The sequence below is a fragment of the Rattus norvegicus genome, chromosome 3 (genome assembly GCF_036323735.1).
Source record: "Rattus norvegicus strain BN/NHsdMcwi chromosome 3, GRCr8, whole genome shotgun sequence".
NCBI lineage: Eukaryota > Metazoa > Chordata > Mammalia > Rodentia > Muridae > Rattus > Rattus norvegicus.
Genome location: NC_086021.1, coordinates 83,063,620 through 83,081,018, shown reverse-complemented (window position 1 = coordinate 83,081,018; position 17,399 = coordinate 83,063,620). Strand labels below are relative to the sequence as shown.

At 43.0% G+C, this 17,399-nt stretch overlaps 1 protein-coding gene and 1 long non-coding RNA gene across 6 annotated transcripts in view; one reads left to right on the top strand and one right to left on the bottom strand.

Moving 5' to 3' along the window:
- Positions 1-17,399, top strand: part of Zfp385b (zinc finger protein 385B) — a 378,470-nt gene that overhangs the window by 59,838 nt on the left and 301,233 nt on the right. The gene's annotated exons all lie outside the window — the stretch shown is intronic.
- LOC134486394 (uncharacterized) lies at positions 6,692-11,059 on the bottom strand. The gene is made up of 2 exons (XR_010065246.1): positions 10,804-11,059; positions 6,692-6,963 (listed from the first exon to the last, which is right to left on the bottom strand). It is a non-coding gene; the product is annotated as an uncharacterized LOC134486394 (long non-coding RNA).

The window sequence follows — 17,399 nt, the reverse complement described above, 5'->3', positions numbered from 1 at the left end:
CTCTATCTTTACCTCACGACGTTAGGAATCATGACCTAGGCTTCCATCTCTAGCTGGGTGGTCATCTGGCTGGACAACCCGCCTTTTTGTCTTTCTTGTGGCTGCTGGGATCCAAATTCAGTCCCCCGTGCTTGCATAGCAGCCATTTTATCCACTGAACCATACCCCAGCCTCCCATCACCTCAGTTTTCTAGATGAGGAAACTCAGGATGTCCTCATCCATAGATTGAATAGAAAATGATTTGCTTTTCCACACATCCTAGGTTTGGACACAGGTTGTATGTCTTCAGAGGTTATCCTGTTAACCACTGCACCATTCAGGTTCTACGGCCTATAAATATGCATATTTAAAGTCACTATTTCTAGGTCATGTGTACTGTATTAAAGAATGTGGGCCCGGAGAAAGAAACTGGAGTCCTTGACTGGCATTCTGATTGCTGTGTCCCTGTGACTGGCACAGGGTGCTCTCTCCATTGCAGCCTAGGAATCTCTCTGATGTTGGCCATGGGTCTGCCATTTCCAGAGGCCTCAGGTCAAGTGTGTACTTACATTCCAGATGCTAACGGTGGTCACGTCAGTGGAAGCAATGAGCTGCACCGAGACGGTAACGGAATTAGTGGTAGATCCCAGTATGAGAATCCTTGAATAGAAAAGAACAAGAGAAGGAAACAGCTGGGAGCAGAAAACAGTGCCAGTGTCAGAGAGGGCAGAGTTGGTGGCAAGCATGGGTGTCAACCAATTGCCTCTGACCTGAACTTGTTCCCCACCCCACTCCAGATCCGAGCTGAATGTCCCTCAGATTCCTTCGATGTCTTAGCCTAATGTAGAACACCTGTCCTTCTCATTTTCAAAGACAGTTTTATTATCAAGCCCCATTGTACTGAACAGATGTTCAGTTCTTTTTTAAAAAATTATTTATGTATGTTACAACCTGATTGCAGCTTCCTCTCCCTCCTCTTCTCCTAGTTCCACCCTCTGGCCCCCCTCCCATCCACCTCTCCTCCCTTTCTCCTCCAGAAAAGGAAGGCCTCCCATGGATGTCAACCAACCATGACATATCAAGTTGCAGTAAGACTAAGGGCATCTTCGTTTGAGGCTAGATGAGGCAGCCCACTTAAGGGAAAGGGATCCAAAGGCAGGCCACAGAGTCAGAGACAACCTCTGCTTCCAGTTAGAGTTCCACAAGAAGATCAGGCTGCACTGCTGTTACACATGGGCAGAGGGCCTGGGTCAGTTTCATGGATGCTCTCGGGTTAGCAGTTCGTCTCCATGAGCCCCTGTCAGCCCAGGTTAGTTGATTCTTTAGGGTTTCTTTGTGGTGTCTTGACCCCTCTGACTCCTTCAATCATTCTTCTTCCTCATCTGCAGGATTCCTTCTAATGTTTGGCTATGGTCTCTGCATCTGTTCCATCAATTGCTGGGCGAAGCCTCTCTGATGACGGTTATCTAAATACTGTCTGCAGCAATAGCAGGAAATCATTGACAGCGTCATGGGTGGGTTACCGGTCATGGCATGGGTCTCAATCTGGGCAGTCATTGGTTGGCCATCCCCTCGATTTCTGCTTCATCTTTCCCCCTGCACATCTTGTTTGCAGGATGTATTGTAGGTCAAAGGATTAGTGGCTGTGTTAGTATCCCTATCCCTCCATTGGAAATCTTGCCTGGTTACGGGAGATGGCCATCTCAGGCTCCATGTCCTCCATTGTCAGGAGCTTGAGTTGTGGGAGTTTCCATTGCCCTAGGTTTCTAGCTCATCCCAGAGATCTCCCCTGAACCCCATCCCAGTTGTCTCTCCAAGTACGCTCTCCGTCCATCTTCCCCACAACTGATGCCTCCTGTACCCATACCAGCTCCTCCCCAACCCTGTTCCCTCCCTCTGTCCACCTTTGATGTCTATTCTATTTCTCTTTCTTAGTAAGATTTGAGCAACCCCCCTCCCTGGGGCCCTCCTTGTTACTTAGTTTCGTTGGGTCTGTTGATCGCAGCATGATTATCCTGCACTTTATGGGAACCATTCACTTATAAGTGAATAAATACCATGGTAATCCCAACCCCAAAAGATGTTTACTTCTTATCAAATGCCCTGCTACTGCTTGCTTGCTTGCTGCCTTCTCTCCTTCCTTCCTTTCTTGACAATATAGGCCAACCTCTTTTTACAAGGCCTTTCTTACCTTGGTTCTTCATAGGATCCAGTCTAAGACTTTGTATTCAGTGAATGACAAGCTGATACTTTCTGATATTATGCTCTGGGGACTGGGAATTTGAATGTGTGTGTTGGTTGTGTTTTCGTGATGATAATGTATAAAATCTCACAGAGCCTACAATTCTCAATTTGTGAGTTGAGCTTTGACCTCTGACATAGCCCATTATGTAGAAAGAACCTCTGTGTGAAAAGTTTTTGAAGTAAAAATAATTTTATATCAACATCAGATACTTGTACAGTTTTTTAAAAATCTTTGTTCAAATGCCAGGTAGACATGCTTAAGTACACATAAACATACTCTCAACTGTTTATCATTTCTCCTGAATGAGAATACACCATTTCAAGCCATGTTATCTTTCTGAGTTATTATTAACTGAAATAACACTACTTTTGAGTTATGTTCATTTTATTAAGAATGTCCTGGGGCTTGGACACATGGCTCAATGTGAAGACTACTGGCTGCTCTTGTAGAGGACTCAGGTTCAATTCTCAGTGCTGACAGGGTGGTTCACAACCGTCTGTGACTGTAATCCCAGGGGATCCAATACCCTCTCTGGCCTCCTTGACACTAGGTCCACGTGGTACACAGACATACATTTGCACAGACTCTTCCATATAGGATAAAAATAATTAGTCTATAAACTTATAAAGAGTGGTATTACTTTAGCAGAGGAGCAACTCGTAGCATAAAGATGTACGTCTTGGGTCATTTACAATACGACATCACCAACTTGCTGTGAAAACCAGACTCTGAATTGGACAAACCATGCATGTTTTGAGGCAAATTATTGAAACCTTTGGGTGTCTGTTTCTTTGTCTGTGACACATGGACAGTAAAAACGTTTCTCTCAATAGAGCATTGCAAGATTAAATTAATTGTGTCACCGTTGTAAAATGCTTATAACTAGGAGTACATGATTAAGGGTTGGCCATGGGTTGTTATTTCCTGTTTGTTTCTAAAGAAGCGTTTCAACGCCAGACTCCAGAGGTTTGTCTGCGAAGGCTTTTGATTGGCAGTGAAGGTAGGCAGACTAGCAAACCTTAAAGCTAACAGCGATGATGCACTGCTTCATGGGAACGCTCACCAGACTCCTTCCGCCACCAGTCGCTTTGCCTTCAGGATCAGTTCTGCACATTTGCAGTGTATGAATGGGGCTGCTTGCGTTGACAGCATTCAGCTTCAAAATGGCTGTGCTGTTTTGAATGATCAGAGGGTGATGTAAGGGCAGAACATGGACCACTTGTGGAAATACTTTAGGAGTGATTTTGTAAGGTTTAATTTGTGCTAAAAATTCATCCACATATCTCTAGCAAGGCAAATTTTCCCAAGACAGATGGAGGCCGCTTAAAAAGTTGGTTGCTTGATTCTGATTGAGACTGTTTTAATTTTGTCACGGGGCACTTCAAAACAAGGAATGAAATGTAAGGTAAATTATTATCTAAAATAAGCCTTTCCCTCACGACGCCATAAAAAAAAAAAAAACAGGATGTGAATTTCAGAGGGGAAAGCATTGATGTTGTCAGTGAAATGAGAGCTGAAGGGGCTTAGAGAGGTGACGTTAAGGAATGTGCCTGGTGGGTGCTTGGGGGGGGAGAGGAGATGATTTAAATTACACAATGGAACATTCCCAACAGGATGCAGAAGAGAAGGGTGTGAAGAGGGCTGCCGATTTCAAAGGTTGGGATGAGCAGTGTGTATTTGCAGGGTCTCTGCTCAGTAGAGCAGCCAGCTGCTCACCTCTCACGCTAGAAGGAATGAGCTCAAGCTGAAGTGTAAGTGATTTCAGCGTTCTGCACAATGAGGACTGTTAAAACATTGATTTGAATTGGGTAATCTCGGTCCTGACAATACCGAGAAATGTCTTAACTGCCAATCAGCCGGAGATTTTTTTCCCATGCAAAGACAGAATGATGGGCCCAAGACCTCTTATTAACTACAATTTGGTTTCCCTTGCATTTCGGTATGTCAGAGCAATTTCTTACTTGAAAGTATATGATTTCTTCCCCCAGGTTCTCTCTCCCGTGACCTTTCCCTCCGTTTCCTTCAGATGCTGTATAATTTTGTGTCTCACCACTTTCCATCCCTCTTGCTCTATAGTGCTGAGATCTCACTAAGGATGTACTGGGAGACTTCTCTGGGGGAAATAATGACTTCTCTGCCTCCTAAGGCCTGCTCTCACCGTGGGATGTGGGAGCCATTCATTTCGCTGCACTTTCCCCCCCAGGGGTTTTTTATATGCCAGTGTGCTACACTCTAGAGATTCAAAATTAAATGAGGCACAATTTTCTGTCCTGTTGGGACTTACTATGTAGTGGTGCAAATGCCAGAAGTGATGTTTTAAAATGTGACCTGGTCCCTTAGCGCAAAGGAGGGAGTTAGGAACTTTGATGGGGGAGGAAATATTTGTCAACAAATATGCCTGCAGATCAGATTGTCTCTGGGAGTCCATATTGAGGTAGGAGAGAGTAATGGAGCCATTTTTTTTTCTGACATTGTCTCTGGTCCAGGTTGGCAGAACAGTGTCTGAGCAGCCGTTCCGTGCACTGGAGTGAATGCACTTGTTTCAAAAGCTACTGTTCTAGCACAGTAGTGTTCTTAGGGACATTGAGATGGCTCAGGGGGTCAAGGCATTGCAGATATTTGAAAATACTTTGAGATTAAGCTAGATGATAAGCACAAAAGCCCCTAGTAAGAAATAGGGTCTGAAGAAATACGTTGTAAAGAAAGGGAGGGGTTCCATGTGAAAGAAACGTATGCCCTTGGGATGCCAGTTGGAATCTACAGAGATTTTGAAGTACCTGGAACCTTCCCTATGCACTAGGTAAGAAACGAAAACAAGGAACCATTGGCCATTTTAAGTGAAAGTAGCAATCGTGGTCATGTAAGAACATGTCGTAGGTGTATGTGGAACTGTGCCTGAAGTCCATGGTCAGCTCCGAAGGGCTTCTGTGGAGGGAAGACAGTGTAAACAGGACAGGTTCCTGGTGCTGTGAGTCTGGTACTGGATACCAGTGTGTTCTCTGTTTTGTGTGTGTTTGAAAGGTTTCATAACCGAATTCTGTTCTTCTTCCAGCCCAGTGAAAGGAGAGGACACCACTGGCTGGTTAGAGATGTTAGTGCCAACAGCATGCAGGGTGTAGATGGAAACACACATAACAGACAAGTGTGACATTTGAGCTAAAAAGCCTATATGTAGTTTTGGCTTTAATGTTTGCTTATAAGCTTACGTATGGCCGTTGGACGTGCAATCCTGAAGACAGATCTCTGGTTAGAAGCAGTCAGGCACATTTCCTCAGCATTGGCCATGAGTAGAAATTACGATCAGAGTTTATTGGAAGAGTGGATAGTTTAAACGGCTGAGATCTGATACTTTTTCATGTGGTGCCACAAGCCTCTTATTTATCCTGCTGCTTTAGCCTCACGCTCAAGCCTAGGTGAGACATTATTTCTTTGTGGCTTACGTTTGCCTAAAAAGTTTTATAAGAAAAAGGGTGAATGCTAGCTTTATTTTTTCTTATAAATTATAGACACATTTCTTCTCTAGCTTAGATTATGCATAAGCATTGGAGATGAATTTTCAGAAATGAGTTTCTATCTGAAGTTGTATTTTCTGTATTGAATAATCACTGTTGGAATTAAAAGTCACTTGAGATTAACAAGTTGCTTTTTTTTTTCTCAGAAAGTGCTTTATCTGCTTTCAGAGTTTTAGCTCTTGGATGTCAGATTAAAATTCTGAAACATGTTTGATTCATCTCAGAATTGAATGTCAAGTCCAAAGACAGATATTTATAACCGAGTTCTGTTCAGGCAAACGGGCTCCAACCGCAGCTCCGATAATTGCAGAGTTCTTGTTCACGGTCGTGGTGCCACCATTTTGAACGAACAAATTAAAGCTTTAAGGTTGGATTTTAGCAAACCAGATGTTTAATTCCATGAATATTACGCTTCATATTTGCAGAGCGCTCTGGGGTTTCCACACTGCTTTTGAATAATTATTCCAGTTTCACACAACCCGGTGCCAGGGCAGGACCATTTCGACTTGAGGATGAGAGAACACAAGATCCAGGAAGTGAAGGGATATGGCTGCTTAGCCCTTAGCTCATTTCTGTTTGGCTCTTCTGAGTCTGAGCCACTCCAGTATAAAATTCCCGTTGCAAAGTTTTAAAAGGATAAGGCACTGCTGAGAAGAGAAGGAGAAAGGAAATCCACATGCATTCTAGAGCTGCTTACATACCAATATTGGAAAAATTGGGAGTTTAGCAGAAGTAGCTAGTTTAATTAATTAGTGTTTTTGGAGCAAGATCTAACTATGCTATTCAGGCTGAAAGGATATACTGTACATTGGACATTAACTATAAATCAAAGACAAAAGTAATAGACACGCTAAAATTCCTCATCTATAATGGCACTAAAAGATGGACTCCTTACTGGCTGCTGGTGGCGTTTTCTAGGGAGTCGACTCGGTACTCAGTATTTGGAAATAACTGTAGGGGAAACAAAACAAATTTATTGCCTTCCATGTAGGAACTATACCACAGGATCAGTACGACTCGGTGAGATGGTTTTCTTTCTTTGTGGGCCTCTTCTCGCTAGTGACCGAAGAGTGAATGGCAGAATTAGAGTATTGCCACTTTGCCAATAATGGCCATCGAGTATATCGTCGTGAAAAGAGAGACGAGAAGTCTTCATGTACCTCCCTGTGATTAATCAGTGTGGAAGGTTACATCTCAGCGTGACGGAGTCTTGATCTGGCTGCCGGCTTTCAGAAAGGAAGGAAAAACAAGGCAGGGCATTAGAAGGCACCGTGGGGGCTGCAATCAGCAAAATCTAGTCTTGGAGGGCTCTGAAGTACCACCAGCCGCCTCTCCTACAAATAAACCGAGAGAGGGGCATGGGTGGAGAGCAATTATAGACTAAAATAGTCTCAAAAATATTACCCGACCTAGACTTTATTTATATTTCAATTGGACAAATATCTAGGAAAATGTATGTCTACAGCAGCGGGGGGACTGCTGCATATTTGCAACACTGGCTGCATATTTGATGATATTAAGGAGTGATTGCTTCCTTTCAAAGTGTAGTGACAGTATTGCCTCATTAGACCCTGTTGGAAAATCCACATGTCTTAGAGGCATACTGAAATATTATTTCTGGACTTGAGGCCAGATAATGTGAGTCCAGGGAGTGCAGGGAGTGGTAGATAGTTTAGGTGAAACGCCCATGAAAATTGTACAGTCTGGGAATAACCTGCATTGTGTACCAGAGAGATTGCCTAGACATTTCACACGAGAGTTCTATGAAGAGATTGGACTGCCTTCAGTGTTCCTGAAACGCTGGGATGGAGTACATTGACCCCTGCCACTGTGTCTGGCGAAGATGCCCTTTGGGCTCCAAGCTCCCTGTCCTCTCTGTTCAGCTCCTGCAGTTTACAGGGTGGAGATCTTGAGCAGCAGTGTCTTCTGTTTTATTTACATTCCCCTCCCCCATTTTCTTGATCAGTGTTCTTTGCCCAGATTAAAGTCTTTTGGGAGAGGATTGTAATTTGCATTTTGGCTAAATGAGAGGCCCTCAAACTAGTGAGCCTGCTCCAAAGCAATCTGAGGCACTCTCTGAGTCTTTACAAGGCAAGCTGTTCCCCTGCCCCACAAGACCAGGGACAAGCAGAAGCCCAGCTCAGGGTTTGATGTTCATCCTAATTGTTCAGAGGCTTTCCTTGGCACAGTGTGTTCAGTGGTGGTGCTGCTGGTGGGCTGGCATGGGGGTAATGGCTTCCAATGTGAGGTGCTCATTGCTATGCATGTGCACAAAGGAGGAGGGTAACCTATGGCAATTAGGGGATGACATCTTCAGTAATATGAAACAAACCTCAGATAGAACATTTAGGATGCTCCAGAGAGTCAACTTCTTTAGGATCGGGGGAAATTAAGAAATCTTCTCAAGGATGAATGTTCAAGTCCTCTGTGAGCTGTCAGAGCATCTTATGTAAGTCCTCTCTGGAGGTGCAAATTAAGAACCCCAAGTTGGCGAGGTCTTTTGCAAAACATGGTCCTCTTTATTTCTTGGAGTGACTAAAATTCATGACATTTGTACCTTTTTAGCTAAAGTAGCAGTCAGGAGAATGACTTGGATAGGCTTGAAGAGGTTTGTTGATTGACTCTAGTACACACACTAAATTATAGACATTTGGGAAGCTTTGACTGATAAAGACATCTTTTGTCTTACACTTCTTTGAGATGGAGGCAACTTGTATACCCTCAAGGAATGAATAACTTAAAGAAAGTAAGAACAATCTGAGAGTCTGGGACATAGCTTTCTGGTAGAACTCTTGCCCAATACTAGCATGTAGATAGTCCTGGGCTCCATCATCAGCATAGGACATATTGATTAAAATTTTTGAATAAATGTAATTTCTCTCTTTTTTAGAATAAAAAATAAATCATTTTATTCATTTACATTATCAAACGATATCCCCCTTCTTGGTTACCCTTCCGCAAATCCCCCTTCCCATCCCTACCCCTCCCCTTTGCCTCTTTTAAAAGATATTTTATTTATTCTATGTATGTGAGTACACTATGGCTGTCTTCAGACTTATCAGAAGAGGGCGTCGGATCCCATTACAGATAGTTGTGAGCCACCATGTGGTTGCTTGAGAATTGAACTCAGGACCTCTGGAAGAGCAGTCAGTGCTCTCAGCCATCTCTCCAGCCCCATTAATTTAATTTTTAAAATACATGAAATTCCTATGTGGCCAATGGTTGTTCAGATAACTGCTCCAACTTTCCTCAGGATTTAATTGTTTTGGGTGAATGTACTCCTTCACACTGTCAGTAAGGGCAACCAAATTAACCTTCCATAGTTTCTGTCTCAATGGGAAACAAAAGAAATGGATTGGTATTGTCTATAGCCATCTGTTCTTTGGTCGAAATGCAAAAATCTCCCTTCATGCCCAGACATGCTTCTTGCTCGCTACATAGTTGCTGACCAACTTCCAGACACAATGAAGGTCACAGAGCGTTAGCTACCTTAGAGATTGCTCCTGGGGCTAAAATGCAATTGTTCTAAATAGGAATGCAATGCTAGCTCAGTCATACAAATAACACACAAGTGAAACATGTATCCTTGATTAAAGTTTGCCAAAAACGGATCAAGAGCATCACTGCTTCGTTATCGTGAAGCATTGCACAGTGACAGCCCACAGCGACAACCCCAGTAATGCTATTAAAAGTGCTTAACCCTAGAGTGTAAAAACAAAGGAAGCCAATGAAGCCCGGATTCCCTTCCAGACCTTTACATGCAGAGACGTTGTTATTTATACTTTATGATCTTGAAACAACTACGGCTATCTGTTTATACAGGATTTATAATCCCGTGTGTATTCGTTTATTTTTCATTGCTGTCATAGAATATACTGAAAAAAACAAAACAAAAAACACAAACAGAGGCAACTTTGGAGAGAAAGGGTTCATTTTTGCCTTAGAGACATTCCCACCGTAGTGGGAAAGGCATGGCACAGGAGTGGGAAGTATGCTCCGGAAACAGACAGAGAACAGGATACAAAGCCTCAAAGCCCGCCCCCAGTTATATACTTTCTCTAGCAAGGCTCCACCTTCTAGAAGTTCCACAGTCTCCCGCCCGGTGCTGGGCTACAAGTATTCAAAGATGAGCCTACCAGAGATATTTCATAAACAAACTGTGGTAATTTTTATTACACATGTCAGAGCCGTCACAGTTGAGGAAGATGGTGATGACCTTGTGACTTTTTGCCACCACAGTCATGGGGGGGGGGGTGTTGTAGAAAATACTCAGTCTCAATCTGGAGTTCCTACCCTGCCTTAATCATTCATTTCCCAGATAAAAGTCACACTTTTATGTTTATAATAAGCCTTAATCAGCACTTGAGCAGGACAGGTGTCTACCCTCTGAGCTATTAGAATCCACTTCCCTTTCAGTGACCCAGAGTTGTCACTTGCTATGTACCATCTGGGCTGTCTTAACTCCAATTGGCCATGTTTTCATAATTCACTTACTCCATGGTGGCTTCCTCCTCTCTCCACCTTTCCTTTCTCTCCTCCTCCTCCTTATGGCCCTCCACTCTGACTCCAAGCCCAAGAACTGAGAAACTCCCGACTATCTTCTGCCCAGCTGTAGGCTGTAGGCATCTCTATTCACCAACCAGGAGGGCAAGGTTACCTAGCACCACTTGAGTCTCCCGGCTGCATCTACCTGCTGATTCTCTCCTCCCTGGGAGCAACCAGGCCTTGGGGAGGGGGGGCAGCACTCAGCATTATAGTACATAGCAAAAGACCTCAACAAGGGAGTTTTCATCTATCCCATTGGCTTTGCCTTCAGTCGTTGATCTGTGTATAGGACCCGCCTTTACTGAGTTGTTCTGTAGTGTAACAGGAAGCAGAAACCTTCCAGATAAGATACACCCCTTCCTGCCTTCCTCCAACTTTTCCTAATAGTTCCCCCAATCCTGTATCTTTCTGTTAAGCCTTTTCATCCCCCCTCGAGACTGTCCAGTCTTGTCTTCTGTCTTTCCTCCGAGAACTCACTCCTGTCCTCATTCCCCCTCTCTTCTTTTTCACTCTTAACTTACAGGCTCTCTGTAGTTTTAGCTTCAAAGTCAATTATATCCCCAGGAAACACTTTCCACATTTCTCTAGCCGCCTCTTCCAAAACCAGAATGCTTTGATACGAGAACTGTTTTTATTCTTCAGTTCCTTCGCTCCTTAGCTTCCCTCCACTCACCGGCCCCTTTATGATGTCACCATGAATGAGTCTCTCCTCTGTGTTTGAGGCAATAATTCTCTATTTCCTGGCATATTTTTTCCCCAGCTGTGTTTCACACGTTATCCGAGATGACTGCCAAGTTTACCTTGACCTTTCTGTTTCCTGTTAAGTTTGCACAATTTCCTGTTAAGAGTAACAATCCTGTTAACATTTGGAATACCTGTGCCTAAAATTATAGACAGTGTATGTTGGCTTTGATCCCAGTAAAACTTTAGGTTTCTTAAGAACATATCGTATGCACCTTTCTCCTAATTCCCCAACCGATTCGAAGACTTCGGGAGAATCAAATTGCTATTAACTATTAGGAGGCAATAATGATATTCTTTGGGTGAGAAACTTCATTTCACTGACTCTTGAGTGGTAACCGGCCAGTCACTGACCTTTGGAACTGTATGTTGTTATCCTCAGCTGTCAGTGCTCTCTGAACCCTTTCATGGTGTGGGACATCTTTTAGGGTTTCTGTAGCTCATCTTAATAGCATTTGGACATCTTTAGAAACTGAGAAGTGTCTACAAATTTCTTCATAGTCTAAAAGCATCAGTAGACCTAACAGTGCAAGCTTGTGTGCATAAACAATAGGTCTAGGTAGTAAGTTGTAAACACAGGGGATGTTGGACAGTACACATGACAAGGTGTCCAACAGAGGGAGAAGACGACTTAGCTGGGGTGATTTCCCCGAAGGAGATGGATTTGAAGCAGATTTCTTTTCTTCTTTTTGTTTTTTAAATACTGTTTCTCTTTGTAGACCAGGCTGGCCTCAAACTCAGAGATCCACCTGCTTCTGCCTCCCAAGTGCTGGGACTAAAGACCTGTGACACCACTGCAGGGCTTGAAGCAGACTCCCTTTTTTTTAAAGAAGCCTTTATTATTGACTCAAAATGTATAAAGTCTAGGAAATTATACCTGGCACTCTAAAAATAACCCAGTGACATGGACCGCCTGAAGCAGACTCTTATTTAAGATTAGAGAACAGAAGACTGGCCCAGGAAGAACAGTTTGAGTTAAGGTTCAAAGACAGAAGGCAGTCATTAGAGTCAGCCCGGGAAGATTTCCCTGAGATAAATCCAAAGATGTGGATTCAAACTTAAAAATAGGCTCAACCCAAGCTTCTGTTCTTCCTTCCACAAACGTGATTAAAGACAGGCCTGTGAACGCGCCCTTTGCTTGTGTAGTAGGTAGCATGAGCACAGTGGCTACACCTCCCATTTCAAATTTCAGACAGCAAACTAAGATTGCACATGTAAAACACAACCTCCAATCTAATTCTAGATTGTTCTGCTTTGGCTGTGCTACCCTTTCCCTGCCCACCATTTACCTTTCCCGTCACCCTGGACGTCATTAATGATACCCCACATACTCGTCTGAGTGCCATTGTAGCTGCCGATTACTGTCCCTGTGACTACACGTCCAGATTCTATGCCACACTCCAGTGTCCCTGTACATCTTAGCACTCCCTGAGAAAATGAGTCCTTTTCTTCATTCACGGAAGGGAAAGCCTGAGGCCGGGAGGGAGATGGATAGTTCTGTTAACTTCCAGTTTTAATTTTTTTCCCCGAGTTGTACAAGCATATGAGTTTGCCATCTTGGGGTCTTGCTGGACGTGTTGAGGAGGAGGAGGTATTTGTTGCTTCTGAGGTAATCGAGGGTGGGGTGAAGAGGAGTCCTGTGTTGCAGGCACACAGCACAGTTTCAAACCAATGCTTCCCGGGGTGGTTTTCACCCTCAGGCTCTAGTACACTCCACGGGAGTCACTTTGTATGAAGATGCTGGGTGCTCAGCTCAGCTCTGTGGGTAGCTGCCCGGCCATCTGTACATCAAGGAATTTCAGAATTCCTGACATACACATCCATCTTCCTCCCTTCTTCCCTCCCTCCTCTCCTTGGCTTTTCCCTTGCTCCTCTTCATCAAGCGATGCACCTGAGTCAGGAATTTCAATGTCTACCTACATCATGTCCTGGGAACATGATGTTTTCACCCTTCAGATTGATGCTTTTCTCTTCAGGGGAAAGAACTTTCTCTACTTCTGCAGCCACTAATTGGATTAAGTACCAAATGGTACCAAGCCTTTCCCAAAAAGCACTCATACACATGATGGCGATACCAGAAATGACTAAAGTTGTCGTAACAGGAGTCTTTCCTTTTTATGAATAAAATATGGCATATTACTGTGTCCCCATGACAGGCCCAGGTCCTAATGAAGTGAGGCCAACAAGGACCTTCCAGTGCAAACTCAAAGGGAATCCAGATAAATCGAAATTTGTTTCAGTACTGTACTTCCAGAAGGATCAACAATAATGCAAAAAAAAAAAAATCCCACAGTGAACAAAATGTCAAAAATTTAAATGCAGGATCAGTCTTGTGGGTTTTTTTTTGTCTTTGTAGTTTTCCACAGCACTGTTATTGATTTAAAATGCCATATTAAAGAATTGCTCCTCTGGAACACTGAATATGGCGACCTCTCCTTAAGTCTCACGCATAGGCAGGTACCCCATTCGCCTCCCTGCAGGCAGTCCTGTCATTTCTCTGTTCTGAATCATGTCCCTGTTCTAAGAACCTAAAGCGGAACAGTCCATTTTCTTGCATTTTTGTGTCCGAATCTCTTTACTTTTTGGTGATATTTGTCCAAAACCTCTTCTGTGATATAGATATCGGAAAATAATCTACATTTTGGGAACGTCTGCTTGTATGTCACGATTTAGATCCATCTCAGAAATGAACACACTTTTGCAAACTACTGTGTCACCAAAAGACTCTGGGAGGTAGAAAGAGAAGCAACGAGACTAAGTCAAACGTGTGGTTCGTCTCTGACTGCGCTCATTCAGAATTGGGGAAAATAAGAGGAGTTGACATGAAAGGAAAATGTTTGAGTAGATGAGAATCAGCCTGGCAAGAGAAGTGATCACGGAAGGAGATTTTTGTATAATTAAATGTCAGTTTGCATTTTGAAATATTGCCTGCTGCCTCCCACTCACTCAATCACCAAGTGAGATGACAGAGGATATTCTCTTCGAATACCAAGACCTGACAGCAGCCGCCTCCGATCTCTGTCAAGGTTGCAGGATAGATCTAGGAGTAGGAGAGTGCACCACTTTCCTAGGACGGTGCGATGTTGCTGATTAACCGCGTGGGACATTGTGATCTCCCCATAATCAAAGCAAAGAGACAGGAAAAGTCCAAGAAAAAAACAGCTGGGGAAAATCCCCAAACCCTGCATAGACCTTTGTCACAGAAGAACAGGGCGGAGTGCTAGGGGTCATCTAGTTCACTCTCCTTCATTTACAGCAGAGGAATCTGATGCTCGGGCAGATGAATGGTTTTTCAAGGTCTCTCAACTATCAAGTGACTGGAGGAACTGCCACTTTCATCCACTTGATGATGGAAGCCTTAGGCAGGTTGTGGGGCAGGTGAGGCCCTTGGTCTTGGTGTCCTGTTCCTTAAAGGCAAATTATTTCAGATGCTTTTAGTTCTGGTGTGTCAGGACAAGGAAGTGGGAGAAACTTCCATACCAGCTGAATAAATGTGCTCTGGGTAGTCTGAGAAATGCATCTATCTATCTATCTATCTATCTATCTATCTATCTATCTATCTATCTATCTATCTATCATCTATCTACCTATCTATCTATCTATCTATCATCTACCTATCTATCTATCATCTATCTATCTATCTATCTATCTATCTATCTATCTATCTATCTATCTATCTATCTATCATCTATCTACCTATCCATCATCTATCTATCTATCCATCCTCTATCTATCTATCTATCATCTATCTATCTATCTATCTATCTATCTATCTATCTATCTATCTATCTATCATCTATGTTTCTGCCCTGTTCTATCAGTTACAGTCTGATGCAGTTATCAGTAGATCTTAGGGTTTATGAACAAATTCTATGCAAGGTGTTCTTTAAGGTGTAGATGTGTGTGTGTGTGTGTGTGTGTGTGTGTGTGTGTGTACCAGAGTGATTTTATCAACTTGGTAATTTTAATTCTGAACTTATCTAAAAGTAATTGGGGAATAAACTTCATCATCATTTTATAGAGTAAATTAGGGACAACAAATAAATTTTTTCAGTATCTTTTCAGCTTTTTTCCTATAAATAAGATTAAGTAAAAGACGCCCCCCCCCCCCAATCCATACACACACCCCATGGGAGAAAAGTAAGAATATAAAGACTTTAAATGTCATCAAATGCAGTAGAGATATTTGGCAAAGACACATTTTTAAAGATCAATTTTAAAAGGGCAGAAGACCATTTAAAAGAAAATCAATATGGAAAGAACAGGTAGCCAGAAGTGGCTATAAATTAAAAGTTCACGTAAAATCAGCTTGTCATCAGATTCTGGATCTCGACACCCCTCTTCTGGGTCAAGGTTGTCTGCCTTTTTTTCCCTCACGTGGGTCCCAGCCAATAGTGGGGTGATGCCTAATGAACTGTCACAGGAACACGGCCTTCGGTTGGCACCAGGAATGGGCAGTGCCACCCCTGGACAGCACCCCGGCTTCTGACAGACCGTTCTCTCCTTTGCTCTTCAGAAGCATCTAACTTTGTTTCTCAGAACTACACATCTTACTCTCTCCATGGCTCCGATGCTCGATTCGTCACGACCTGTTCTCATCAGTGTCTCTCACGCATCTGACCTCATTCCCAGTAATTGGGCGCTCTTCTGACTGTACTGCCTTTGGGATTAATTTCTCCAACATGGCGTGCAGGTTTATTTCCTGGCAGCCCACATCACACCACCACGGCTGCCAGTGTGGGGTCTTGACCCAGTGTTCTAAACTCTCAGGAGAGTAGCACAAATGGTTCTTTTCTTCTGGTGTTATTCCTGAGCATTTTCTACTTGCTGTGTGTTTTGACCTAGCAGCACACAGCCCTGTGACTCAACTCACCTTCGTTCCCCATTATTGGTTCTGCCTTGCAGTAGGGTAACTAACAGGGAGGGGAAGAACTCATGAATGGCGGGATAACATCATTCACAGGAACCACGGTTCCAAATCGATTCATGTCTCTTTATTAACTCCCACCCGAATATGCATGTGTGTTTTCAAGTGCAACATTGCATTTCCAGTACTTCTGTGCCAGATTTGAAAATGTCACATAACAGGAAACGTTTGAAAACGACGTTATTGTTAATGATTATTTTTTGATTTGAAAGAGTTCATCTGGACCTTAAAATTTGCTCTGCACACAAACACTGGCAGGTGTTCAAAGGCTGCATCTGCCATGATGCAGTGTCTGTGACTTTAAGAAATGATAAATGACACCTGAGGTTTGTTTCAGTGAATTAATTACGGAGCCATTCCTTTATCTGACAGATGCTTGAGAGTTTGGTGGCAATTCATCTTTTTGGCTTTCAGAATGGTGAAATAGATAAACTTCTAATGTCCAGGTTCTGCAAGTAAACAGAGATGTTTGCTGGGAGAGCTGGGGGATATTAGAGTATGTCTAGCTTCTCTTGAATCCTGGAATGGAGGTGTTCAGACAGAGATGCGCAGACCTATCGTTTTACCTCCAATGGGATTTCTAGGGAGTGGCCTCAAAGACAGTCTAGGCCCTTCAAGCAAGTTGAAGAGGAAGACAGTCCCTCACCACAGTCTTCAGGAAGGAACACCTTAAATGATGTCTAACAAGAGTCTTTCTTGTTGTTGTTCTGACCCCTCTGGTTAACTTTCCATGATACAGCACATAGCCATATGTAATAGCACATAGCACATAGTCATAGCCATTTATACAACTACCCCACATATCATTAATAATTAAAAGGCATTGTACTTACTTTTAGGCCTCTACATGTCTATATATTGTGTATTATATAAGATGTTTAAAATTGTGATAGCATCTAGAAAATTGTAATTAGGAATTCAGCACAACATGAGGACAGATTTCTCTCTGTCTCTCTGTCTCTCGTGTCTCTCTGTCTCTTGTGTCTCTCTGTCTCTTTCTTTCTTTCTTCCTTTTTTAAGCTAAAAGCAGAGATCAGCAATGAGAGAAGGGATTGATTTGAAAAATATCACAAGTAAAAACTTAAGTGCATCCAGAAATCACAATGAATTAATCGAAACAGTAAATTCAGTGGAAGAGTATTGGCAACAAATAGAGACAAAGTTTTCAAAACATAATAACAATAAGGGAGGCAAACTCCAACTGAGGAAAGAGAAGGAGAAGCCAGCAAGGGTCATGTGAGGTCATGGTGCTTAGGAAACGCTACCCAACTATGCTAGCAGACAGATGCATTGGAAGCCACATTGTGCCGTCAGACTGACTGTGTCCTTAGAGGAGCTTTCTTCGTGCTGTGACAGTGGGAAATGGTCTTCTTCCACCACACTGCTGGTAGGCATTCAAGTCACCGCAGCTTATCTGGAGACCAAACTGGCAACAGAATTAAAATGAAT